Below are 13,191 nucleotides of genomic sequence, written 5' to 3' on the forward strand. Positions count from 1 at the left end.
CTGGGTCTCCCCCTCTGTCTTATTCTTTGCAAACAGCCTGAAGAACGAACTTTCCAAAATGCAAACCTGAGTCACGTACAAGGAGCCCAATCGCCTTCACCCGCCTCCTTTCCAGCCTCCTTCCCAGCAGCACTCTGCTTCATGGCACCACGTGGTTCAACCCATCAGGGCCACCAGATTGGCTGTTACCGATCTCTGATCAACAATTGGATTGGTTGTTACTGATCTCTGCTAGGCAGGGGTGCACATGCATCATCTCATTTATCCTGGAATGTCTTTCTACTTGGGCTTCCCTGGTGGCTCAGATAGTAAAGAATCTACCTGCAATGTGGGAGACCTGGATTCAATCCCTGGGTCAGGAAGATCCCCTGGAGAAGGGGATGGCTACCCATTCCAGTATTCTTGCCTGGAGAATTCCATGAACAGAGGAATCTAGAGAGCTACTCAGTCCACCTGACTGACCATTGCCCTCCTCATCAGTGGAGGTTCAGCCCTCAGCCCCACCCAGAGCAACTCCTTCTCCTGCTTGCTTGTATTCTTCACATACACCTAGCAAAGCCTCTGCCACACCACATCATCATCCTTTATCTCACTGTATTTTCCACTAGGGTATCTTGCAGGCATCCAGGGAATGATTGTTGAATGGATGAGGGAGACATCTGTGATTCCAATCTCACTCACGCGTTAAAGGGCAAGGGCAATCTAGAGTCCGCATCAAGGAGTGTTCCAAAAGCAGAGAATGGGAAGAGGATGGGTAAATGCAGAAATCAGTTAAGATGGGGGATGGTAGTGGTGGAGGTCAGAGGTCACGGAAGGGGGATTGTCAATACCAGGGCCATAGCATGGGGACAGTTTGGGGACAAGTTCTAAAGTTGGCACAGAGGAGAAAGGTGAGGAGGACGGAAGGGCTGGAGCCGGGCGTGTGACTGTGCAGGACCCAGGAAAGCCTGGGAGCTGGTGATCAAGGCAGAGGAGACGCCTGGGGCTGGTGAGAATTCCAGGGTCGGGGCACAGGGCAGGTGGAGTGGGAGGGAAGGTGGGCAGGGCTCTCACTATCTAGACGAGGAGGACAGTGGAATTTAGACAAAAGAGAGCCTTGGCCGAGAATCCTTTCATATGCATCTTCCTGGAGCAGGAGAGAGTCCCAGGGACATCTCCACTTTCTTCTGCCGTCTCTTTACCCAGATTGCGCCATCCAAACTCCCGCCCCATGTCCCTCTGTGCTTATGTCGACCTCTCCGGGGGATGGTGGATGCCTCAAGAGACGAGAGGACTTCTTGCTCTGTCTGGTGCCCACAGCCCAGCCCAGGGCTTAGCCCACAGCTCCATCAGGAAGAGGGAATGCCAGAGAAGGCAGACGGGTGGGGAGAGGAGGGCTGAGTGGCCCTGGTCAGGGGCTGTGTTTTCTAAGGTCCGCCCAAGGAGTCTAAAGAACAGGCTGTGATGGGGGAGGAGTGAACATCCAGTGATGCTGGGAGATGGGAATGCCCATGCCTGGATGAACAAAAAGCAAGTTCAGTGAGCTGCAGGGGGGCTGGGACAGGCGAGATGCCAAAACGCCTTTTCCAGAGCTAGTGAAGCTGTGTGCCTGCGATATAAAAGCGAACTTCGGAAACCTTCGAGTCAGTCAGACAGGCTCAGAGGAGGAGCCGGTGGTTACAGGGAGAAATGAGGAATGAGGACTTGGTGTCAGGAGGGCTGTGAATAATGGGCAAGGCAGACAGCCAGTCATGCCTGTGTTAGCGAGAGTCGCCCAAGGCTTCTCTGAGTTAGGGTTTGGATGGGGCGTTTATTCCAGAAAGCAGCCGGGGCTGGGCAGAGTAAATTCCTAAGTATTCTCGTATGGTTACAAACATGCAGCCAGCGGATGGGTAGAAGAGAAAGATGAATCAGGTTTCTGCCTCCTTCAGGACAGTGCTGTCTAGAGGAACCTTCTGTGAAGACAGAATGTTTTATAATCTGTGTGATCCCACTTGGTACTGTTAGCTACAGGAAATGTGACTAGTGCAACCGAGGAACTGAATTGATAAATGAATAGATAAATAAATAAATAACCCCCCCCAACTATTTTGAGGCATAGTTGACAAAACTATATGGCATTTCAATGGCACAGTGGGAAAATCTGATATACGTATACAAACTGGAATCAAGATTGGCAGGAGAAATATCAATAACCTCAGATATGCACATGACACCACCCTTATGGCAGAAAGTGAAGAAGAACTAAAGAGCCTCTTGATGAAAGTGAAAGAGGAGAGTGAAAAAGTTGGCTTAAAGCTCAACATTCAGAAAACTAAGATCATGGCATCCGGTCCCATCACTTCATGGCAGATAGATAGGGAAACAGTGGAAACAGTGGCTGACTTTATTTTTCTGGGCTCCAAAATCACTGCAGATGGTGACTGCACCCATGAAATTAAAAGACGCTTACTCCTTGGAAGGAAAGTTATGACCAACCTAGACAGCATATTAAAAAGCAGAGATATTATTTTGACCACAAATTTCTGTCTAGTCAAGGCTATGGTTTTCCCAGTGGTCATGTATGGATAAGAGAGTTGGACTGTGAAGAAAGCTGAGTGCCAAAGAATTGATGCTTTTGAACTGTGGTGTTGGAGAGGATTCTTGAGAGTCCCTTGGACTGGAAGGAGATCCAACCAGTCCATCCTAAAGGAGATCAGTCCTGGGTGTTCATTGGAAGGACTGATGCTGAAGCTGAAACTCCAGTACTTTGGCCACCTGATTCGAAGAGCCAACTGATTGGAAAAGACCCTGATGCTGGGAAAGATTGACGGCAGGAGGAGAAGGGGGTGACAGAGGATGAGATGGTTGGATGGCGTCACCGACTCAATGGACATGAGTTCGAGCGTACTCCCAGGGATGATGAAGGACAGGGAGGCCTGGTGTGCTGCAGTCCATGGGGTTGCAAAGAGCTGGGCACGAAGAGCGACTGAACAACAACAGTCACTGCACATATTTACCTTTTCCTGGCCTGCTTTATTCATCTATTTGCTTTTTAGCCAATTGAATTTTAATTAATTAAAATTTAAAGGGTTCCACCTCTCATTAACATATCCATCATTTCACATATTTACCTTTATCTGTCCTGCTTTATTTACCTGTTCATTTTTTTATCCAATTGAATTTATTAAAATTAAGTAGCCACATGTGGCTGCTGACCGCCTTACTGGCCAGTGTATTTGCAGACTGTCAGCTGTGAGCCGACCTGAGGCATCTCAGAGCAGTGGGGGTGACAAGGGCTTGAGCAGCCCGCTTTCCTAGGCAGCTACCCTGTGGTGTCTCTTGTCCAGAAGCAGGAAATTTGGGCGGGTGCTGAGCAGCAGAGCTGTGCGTGTTTGAGGTCAGCCTATGCCTAGTCCCAGATGCTCTCTGACCCTGTCCTCCCAGAACACCACTCACTCTCACAACTCCAGATAAGACTTACTCATCCTTCACAGAACTGCCCTGAGGTCCCCTCTATGGAGCAATTCTCCAGTTTGATAAGGCACAACAGCCCCATCCAGTCCCTGCCTGGCACCCATCCCCTCGGACAAGGCACACTCTCAGTGCAAATACAAAGACCCTCTTTAAGAAATGACGCCATCAAGCACAGATTGTTAGAACCAAAGGTTCAGTCCATGTTCCCTCCAAAGGGTACCAGAATAGAATGCAAGTTGCAATCATGTACGGTGCTCTGGGTGACACTCCCGGGACCTTTCTTTTTTTAAAAAAGAAATTTAATTAGAAAATCTTTCCTTTTTAAAAATATTTATTTATTTATTTTTGGTTGCACTGGGTCTTCATTGCTGTATGCAGGCTTTCTTTAGTTGCGGCCAGTGGGGGCTACTCTTCTTTGCAGGGTACGGGCTTCTCATTGCAGTGACTTCTCTTGTTGCAGAACATGGACTTCGGGTGCATAGGCTTCAGTAATCATGGCACACGGGCTTAGTTGCTCTGCAGCATGTGGAATCATCCTGGACCAGGGACTGAACCCTTGTCCCCTGCATTGGCAGGCGGATTCTTAACCACTGGACCACCAGGGAAGTTTCATCCCTAGAAATTCTGATTCTGTGTCTCTAGGGTGAAAATCAGGAATCTGCATGTCCATGGATTCTGATACAAATTATCTGAGGCCAAACACATTTGGGCAGCAGTTATCCAGTCCAGAGAAGGGAAGTGATTTGCCCAAGGTCACAAAGCAAGTTAAGAACAGAGCAGGGGTCAGAAACCAGGCATCTTGACTCCCAATTTGGCACTCTTCCTTCCCCCAACTAGGAGTGTGGTTTATTTCGTGGGGGCTGGAGAAAGATAACATCCTTTTCATTGTCATATCCCCGAAAGTGCCTGGAACAGAGCAGAGCTGAGTAACTGTGGAACGAAGTGAATTAGTTGAGGGAGTGTCCTCTGCTGAGTTGACTGTTCCCTGCCCTTGGACCTGCTGGGAGTCTGCCCAGGGTTTACCTGGACCCTGGGAAACACCAGCACCTCCTACTGCCCAGTGAGAGGATTCCTCCCATGTTGCAGGAGGCAGAAGGCCTCATCCGATGAGATGCCACTGGGCTGCAGACAAAACAGCGCCAGCAGTGATAATAACAGTGGCCATAAGTGGGACCGTCCGCACAACTTTGGGAACCAAAAGAAAATGTGGGACCCACTGCTAAAAACTTACTGAGAAACTCAAGATAGCAGTTGTTGTTGTTATTTAGTCACTAAGTTGTGTCTGACTCTTTTGCGACCCCACGGACTGTAGCCCTTCAGGCTCCTCTGTCCCCTGGATTTCCTGGGCAAGAATACTGGAATAGGTTGCCATTTCCTTCTCCAGGGGAACTTCCTGACCCAGGGATCGAAACCGTATTTCCTGCATCCGCAGGTGGATTCTTTACCAATGAGCCGCCGTAGCAAAGTACTAAACCACGAGTCTGGGAGTTCCCTGGTGATCTGGTGGTTAAGACCCTGCGCTTCCAATGCAGGAGGCGCGGGTTCGATCCCTGCTTGGGGAACTAAGATCCCATATGCCACGCAGTACAGCCAAAAAACAAAAACCTCAAGAGCGTGACCCTCCTGAGTCTGTGTGACTGCAGTGCTTACACACCCATGAAGCCAACCCTGATGATAACCCTGCTTGTTGCTGGACAGAAATGTTCACATCTTCCTATTCCTTTTGCCACCAAATGATTCAACACTAAGTGGCTTCAAAGAGGGCAGGCTTCCAGCGCAGGGGAGGATTTGTTTACACATCATGAACACCAGGATTCAAAGCCCCAGAGAGAGACAGAGCACAGAGAACGGGAAGTTACTACACACACAGCGTCAGAAGCCCTTGCTAATTGGGACCAAGCTGAGATCCCGATGGCCTAACATGAAAGATGATGTTGCATCAGGAGGAAGGGAGTAAAGAGGCTTCAACCTGCAGAAGCCAGAGTCTCCCAGCATTTTTTTAGGAGCCGGGCCATGGCTGGCAGCAGGCGAGGTCGACCTGCGGAGCATTTCTGGTGCCTGCAGAAAGGGCTAGGAAGCTCTGCGGGAGGAGATGGAGAGCCAGGGACAGAATTCATAATGGAGCAGAGAAAGCACATTGCAAGGAAAGCAGCTTATATCTTTAATCTTTGCAAATTACAGGAAGCGAACCGAGGTAATAAACACTGGAGAGAGGGAGGCAAAGAAGCGTCTCTGAAAATCTGGAGGAATTTTCTAGGCTAAGGCGAGGATGTACAGTATAAAGCAATCTTGGGCTGAGGGAAACTGTAACAGTGGTTAGGATGGCTAGCTTGGGAGGAAAGGGTGGGAGGGAGGTCAGCCATGTGGTGAGATGCATCTCAGCGCAGGATGGCTCTGTGTGTCCCCTCACCATCCTCTCCACTCTGCTCTCTGCCGCGGGAGCTGCCCTTGGTAGAGTGTACTGTGGGGCTCCCTTGCCCTCTAGCTTCTGGTTGACTTTAGCCAATGGTGGGCCCAGGTCATAAACAAGGGGAGACAGGAGAGTCAGGCTGGTCTATTTAGTCTCTCCACTTTGCCCTCTGGCCCCTGTGGGTCAGCTGCATGCCACCTTGAAGGGCACAGCCCAGGGCTGGGGGATTAGCTCTCCATCCTGATATTGGCTCTTTCCCTCTTTCCCAGGCATGCAAATGGCTCTCTCTGCTACCAGGCTCAGCACACAGCCCCACTGGTGTGTGCGTGCCTGCTAAGTCACTTCAGTCGTGTCCGATTCTTTCTGATCCTGTGAACTGTATCCCGCTAGGCTCCTCTGTCCATGGGATTCTCCAGGCAAGAATACTGGAGTGGGTTGCCATGCCCTCCTCCAGGGGATCTTCCCAACCCAGGGATCAAACTTGTGTCTTTTTCGTCTCTTGCATCAGCAGGCAGATACCACTAACGCTACCTGGAAGCCCCACTGGTACTGCCTTCTTCAAGCCTTGCCTGCACCTTTGTGGACTAGTCCTTCATTAATCGTTCCTTGTATTACCCAGTCTGTGGGTTCTGCTGGTTTCCTGGCTGGATCCTGCTGGGGAGCATCCTCTGAGAGGCAGCAGGAGGCCCCTCTGCCCCAAAGTCCACTGAAGGGCAGCTGTTGGTTGGAGCACAGCTGGGAATGGAGACCTCACTACCTGCAAGGGTAGCCTTTGGTTTCCAAAGTCTATCTTTGCATTGAGTTGAAAATTGCCTGCTTATAGATTTTATCCCCTTTTTCTAGCTCCACCCCTTCTCCCAGGATCTGAAGATGTAACCACTGGAGCACTCTTTTTTTTTTTTTTAGTATTTTTAACTTATTTTCTAGGAGAATTTATTTAATCAATTTATTTATTTATTTGGCATATGGGTTCTTAGACCCCTGACCAGGGATCAGACACATGCCCCTGGCATTGGAAACATAGAATCTTAACCACTAGACCACCAGGAAAGTCCCACTGAGCACTCTTGTTTTCAAGCTGACCCCAACAGAGCTGATCCCAGTGCATCTTTGTATCTGAAGTGCTCCCAGGAGGGTCCTGGGACCCTCCCCCAGGAGAGCCAACTGTCCTGCATGGCTTTGGAGTTCTGGAGGTCCCACTTCTTACACTGGGTAGGGTTAGGTGACAAAAGCATCCCTTTCTCAAAGAAGTAAACTAGGCTTTCTGAGTCAATGAACATGCAAGCTTCTGGTATTTGGGGTGGGGGTCAAAACCTGAGAGCACCCAGGACATTTGGTTAGATGCTTGGGGCTCGAGGGTCAGGCAGAGTGAGGGTTAATGTTAGGTTTTGGTTATGCAACAGAGAAGTGCAATTCTATTAAACAAAACAGTTACCAAACATACATTAGAGAAGGCACTGAGTGTGGAGTTGGGTCTAGGCTCATTACAAAAAGATTTATTTCAAGGATTATTTAAATAATGAGTTTCCCTGGTTCATTCAGGCTCAGAGATTATAAATGACTGAGAGGGCTGATAAGTCTGGGTGGGTAACCAGCGTGTAGGAGAAAGTGCCATGTCTCTGAAACTATAGGGGAAGTTGGTGAATGATTGAAAATTGCCTGCTTATAGATTTTATCCCCTTTTTCTAGCTCCACCCCTTCTCCCAGGATCTGAAGATGTAACCACTGGAGCACTCTTTTTTTTTTTTTTTAGTATTTTTAACTTATTTTCTAGGAGAATTTATTTAATCAATTTATTTATTTATTTGGCATATGGGTTCTTAGACCCCTGACCAGGGATCAGACACATGCCCCTGGCATTGGAAACATAGAATCTTAACCACTAGACCACCAGGAAAGTCCCACTGAGCACTCTTGTTTTCAAGCTGACCCCAACAGAGCTGATCCCAGTGCATCTTTGTATCTTTCTATTGATAAAGATTCTGTTGATGCACCCTGCCGGCAGAAGTTAGGTCCCACCAGATTGCTGAACAGATCCTGTATATAGATGGCAAACCTTGTTCAAAGCATTACCAAATTCATAGCAACTTTTTGTTATTGAAATTTTTTCAATAAATGAATGTAAAAAACACGATAGCATTCATCTGTGGGTGATGTCTGAGAAACATCTGGGATGTTAAAAAGGTATCCTCGTATTTCCAAAGGATGGGAACAGTGGTCTAGATCAGAGCTTCTCCTGCTTGAATGTGAGTCACTGGGGATCCTGTTACCAGGCAGACTTGGGGTGGGGTCTGAGTTCTGCATTACTGGTGAGCTCTCCAGGGATGCCAGTGCTGTTGGCTGCAGGACCACACTGTGGGTAGCAGGACCCACAAGAGAAGATCTATGCCGCAGCAGAGCACACCAGACCTGTGGAGGTCTGGTCTCTGCCTACCTCTCCAGCCCCAAACCTCACCCTTGGACCCAGCCACCTCGGGACACCAGGGGCTGGTCCTGGCCTTTGCTCTCTCTCAATTCCCCTCCCTCTGCCTGGCATCTCCCTTCCCTACGACTTACCCCCTCCTCTGACTCCCACATACTGCCCAGCCACCTGGCAAACAGTCCTGAGTGTGGGACCAGAGGTCATCTTATCTCTGAAGTCCCCCTGAGACACGCTTTCCTTCTTTTCCAGAACAGATCATCTCCTCCTTTGTACCACAGCTTTCCTCTATCTGTCATAACACTTGATGACATTTAATTGTCTACATGTCTCCCAAGCAGACTGCAATTGCCTACCATTCCTTAAGGCATTCAACATGAGACCTCTTGGATCAATGAGTTTCCATCTCCTACATAAAAGGAACCCTTGGGATAGTTCCTAGATGGTGAATGCTTTGAAAACGTGGACTGGGCCTTACATCTGTATCCCGGAGTGCCGGGCACACAGTAAGCTCTGTGAGATGTGAGCTCTGAACTGGGGCTGTTTCAGTCACCTCCTAGATGGTCCCCTCCGACCATTGCCTGGCTGCCCAGAGCACGTATGTGTCCTACACAGCACTTAGCATCTGTATGAAGCAGGCAGGTCTTCACAGATAGATAAAAGTCAGGCTCCTTCTGGCTACTTAATGGATGCCTGCCTCCAAGGGTGCTTCTGGCTCAGGGCATCATTTCTCCAGATTACTTGGCACCTGTGGAGACCACCTCTCCAGGACAAAGGTCCATTCTGAGAGCGAGCTCAGACTCACAACTGGCTGCATGTAGCATAGTTCGGTGCTCCAGACTCTCAGAATTCAGCCAGAGCCCGCAACTCTCTTTCTGGAGAGGTCCTTGGTACCAGGCACTAGGACAAAAGTCTCTCCCGGAGGCAGAGATGTCAGGGAAACCATGGCAACCATCTCCCTCTACTCTTGCTCTGTCCCATTTGTGATGGGGGCTGGGAACCATGCTACCTTTGAGAGTTGCTCAGGCCCTCCAGCTATGTGGAAAATTCATGATTATTTTTTAATTTAATTTTAATTTTGATCAAAGCAATACATGTACATAATTTTAAAAGCCAAATTGTACCTCAAGGTTTTTAATGAAAAATAGTATTTTCCTGCTCCACCTCTCCTCATCCCCTGAGACTCACTCCTCAGAGGCAGTTACTCTCAAGAGCTGGAGCTGTTTCTCCCAGAACTGACTTTCATAGTTTCATGGACATCAACTGCTTGACAGTTATTTCTTGATTTTTCTAACTTTTAAGTATTATCTACTGAATTTCCACCATGGGAGCTGAGGCTGTAAGCTTCTTATATGAAATTATCCTGGCATATTCCCTTGCCTTTCACCTAGATGTCAGTATCCAGCTTTCACTTAATTATGACTATGCAAATATTATCCACATCCCAGCTTTAAAGTATATATTTTTGATCTCTTCCTTGTGAAACTATTTTGTTTTTCCTATTTTTTTTCTTTTTGTTTTGTTTGGCTTGTACCTATAGCAGAAATGGAAAAAAAAAAAAAAAAAAAAAGATCAAACTCATAGAAAGAGCAGAAAAGTGGTTGCCAAAGGCTGGGGATGGGTAGAACGAAGAGAGAGGTAAAAGTGTACAACGTGTACAAACTTTCAGTTATGAGATGTCTAAGGTCAGAAGATTTTATGTAAAACGTGGTGACTATGGTTGATAATACTATAACATATCTTTCTGATCCAGAGACAAAACCCAGGTATCCTACATTGCAGGTGAATTCTTTACCATCTGAGCCAACAGGGAACCCAAAGTGTTAATCGACCAGTTGTGTCAGACTCTCTGCGACCCCATGGACTGTAGCCCATCAGGTTCTTCTGTCCATGGAATTCTCCAGGCAAGAATACTGGAGTGGGTTGCCATTCCCTTCTCCAGGAGACCTTCTCGACCCAGGGATAGAACCTGGGTCTTCAGCATTGCAGGCAGATTTGTCACCATCTGAATCATCAGGGAAGCCCTTAAGAGAAGCAGAAATTAAATGTTCTACTCTTGATATATCAAATATATTTGAAACCAAATTCTGCCCTTACTTAATTTATAGGTTGCTGGATATAGAGTTCTCTCTCAGACAAGGAAGATTCCTGCTCCTTGGGCCCTGCCCCAAATTTGAAGGCATTCTGCTATATTGTCTTCCGGCTTCTACTGCATGCATTGAGAAGTCGATTCTAATTTTAGATTCTAGGTATTTGACTGTTTTTTTTCTCTCCAGAACCTTTTAAAATGGTCTCTTTGTGAGCCTGAATTTTGCAAGGAAACATCTTGGTCTGGTTCTCTTGCCACTTATTGCAGATAGGACTTAGTGAATTCTTTCACTATGGAAAATCGTGTGGGTCAGTTGGGAATTTTTCTTATTTTATTTCTTTGGCAACATCTTCTTCTCCACTCTCTCACTTTTGTAATTCTAGAAATCTTAGTTGTAGGATGTTGAGCTTTCTGGGTTTGCTTTCTCATTTTTGCATTTTTTTCTCTCCCATTTTCCATCTGTTTGTCTTTTTTGTTTTACTTTTCAGGCAGTTTCCTCAATTCCAATCCTTCTGTGGGTTTAAAAAAATGTTTGCAATCATATTTTTAATTTTCAGTAAGTTAAAAAAATTTTTTTCTTTGAATGTTACTTTTTAATAGCATCCAATTTTAATAGCTGGTGTTTATGAATGCAGTATCATCTCTTACCTCTCGAGAATTTTAATTAAAATGTTTTAAAGTTTCCTTCTGCTCTCTGCATTTATTTTTTATTTATTAAACACGTACATAGTGCCTAATATTATTCAGGCACTTTGCTAAGTGTTTGACAAAAATATAAACTCATTTCCACCTTCCCAACAACCTTAAAGAATAGATAATAATATTATTCTCATTTTAGAGATAATGGAACTGAGGCGTGGAGAGGCTAAGTAACTTGTCTGAGGTCACACAGCTGGTAAGCTGAATAGCTGGGATTTGAACCAAGGCTCTAGAACTCGTGCCATTAACCATTATCTCTATTTCCTCAAAGTTTCCTTTTTGTTTGTTTGGTTTTGATTCCTTTCCTGTTGGTGTGTGTGCAGGCTCAGTCACTCAGTTGTGTCCAGCTCTGCAACCCTGTAGACTATAGTCTGCCAGGCTCCTCTGTCCATGGGATTTCCCAGGCAAGAATATTGGAGTGGGTTGCCATTTCCTTTTCTAGGGGATCTTCCTGATCTGGGGATCGAACTCACACCTCCAGCATTGGCAAGCAGATTCTTTTCCACTGTGCCACCTCGGAAGCCCCTTTCTGTTAAGCGACTTCTCGCAAGTGCTTGACTTTTTGACTCTCCATTCATCATTAAGAGGTATTTAGTGTCTGGACAGTGTTCTTTGTATATGGGAGGACTTACCAGGGGATTTCACCCTAGGATGATCTAACTGTTTGTATGGGGACTGCTGACTGTCATTCTCTGTGGATATTTTCTCTTGAGCTTGTCAGTGTCTCCAGGTTTCTGGTTACGGGGTGGGAGGGGTAGATTAGTCTGACCGAGGGTCTCACTACTCAGGAGGCAGAAGCTCACCTTATCTCCCTGGTTTCTATACAGCACCTCACTCATGCCCTCAGTTTTATTTTTATTTTCCCTTTCTTAAAATTAGTTCTATTCTTTCTCTTTTTTTTTAAAAAAAATTAATTTATTTTAATTGGAGGCTCATTACTTTACACTATTGTACTGGTTTCTGACATACATTGACATGAATCAGCCATGGGTGTACATATGTCCCTGATCCTGAACCCCCCTCCCACCTCCCTCCCCATCCCAACCCTCAGGGTCGTCCCAATGCACCAGCCCTGAGCGCCATGTCTCATGCTTTGAACCTGGACTGGTGATCTATTTCACACATGGTAATGTACATGTTTCAATGCTATTCTCTCAAATCATCCCACCCTTGCCTTCTGCCACAGAGTCCAAAAGTCTGGTTTCCCCCAGTCCAGAGCCTATCTGTTTCTTTTTTAAAATGAATTTACTTGTTCATTCATTTAGTTGGCTGCAGTGGGTCTTAGTTGGGGCAAGGGGCTCTTTGTTGCCACGTGCACTATCTTTTGTTGCAGTGCACAGACTCTCTAGTTGAGACACGAGGGCCTAGTTGCTCTCTGGCATGCGGGATCTTAGTTCCCTGACCAGGGATCCAACCCGTGTCTCCTGCATTGCAAGGCAGACTCTGAACTACTGGACCACCAGGGAAGTCCTGAGCCTATCTATTTTTCAATTTGATTTTTTTGCTTGGGTGTAGAGAGCTATTTGGTTGCACAACTTCTTTCACAGACTTCTAACTAATCTTCCTAGTTTTAGCTGCACCTCTCATCCTCATTGTCTGCAACATCTGATGCCTCCAATCCCCATCCTTTCTCAAGGAAGGGGAGGAGTGTCTATGGAGAGAACTGTCTGGCTTTAATTGGTTTCCCTGTGCAGATCCCGATCTTTCAGCCTTGTCTGCTCTGCCCAGTCAATTAACATCTGCTTTCCATTTTCCATAAACTTGCTGACACCTACTGTTACCTTCTTTCTCATCTTCTTTGACCTGGTGAGTTTATACTTGAAAAAAAAAATTCTTGATTGCCATTTAGGAGAGATTTGGGAGGGAGCCTCCATACATATTTATATTCATTCCACTGTGTCCAATCAGAGGTTTAGACCATCATCTTCCCCGAGGCTCAGTGGGCACATCATGGGCTCCTTTCACCGTTCCAGGAGAAAAGGGACAGAGGTAGAACTGATCCTAGGATGTACACAAGCTGTAGGCCATGCCTCGTGGCACATGGGGTCTTAGTTCCTCGATCAGGGATTGAAAGCACCATCTTAAGCCCTGGACTAGAGAAGTCCCACTTATTCAGTGGTTTTCAAATTGGGTTCCTAG

General features: G+C 46.7%; 1 protein-coding gene across 2 annotated transcripts in view; it reads right to left on the minus strand.

Moving 5' to 3' along the window:
* Nucleotides 1-13,191, minus strand: part of ASIC2 (acid sensing ion channel subunit 2) — a 1,197,965-nt gene that overhangs the window by 76,069 nt on the left and 1,108,705 nt on the right. The window lies entirely within an intron of this gene.

Source organism: Muntiacus reevesi, chromosome 18, assembly GCF_963930625.1.
Source record: "Muntiacus reevesi chromosome 18, mMunRee1.1, whole genome shotgun sequence".
In the NCBI taxonomy this organism is placed as follows: Eukaryota; Metazoa; Chordata; class Mammalia; order Artiodactyla; family Cervidae; genus Muntiacus; species Muntiacus reevesi.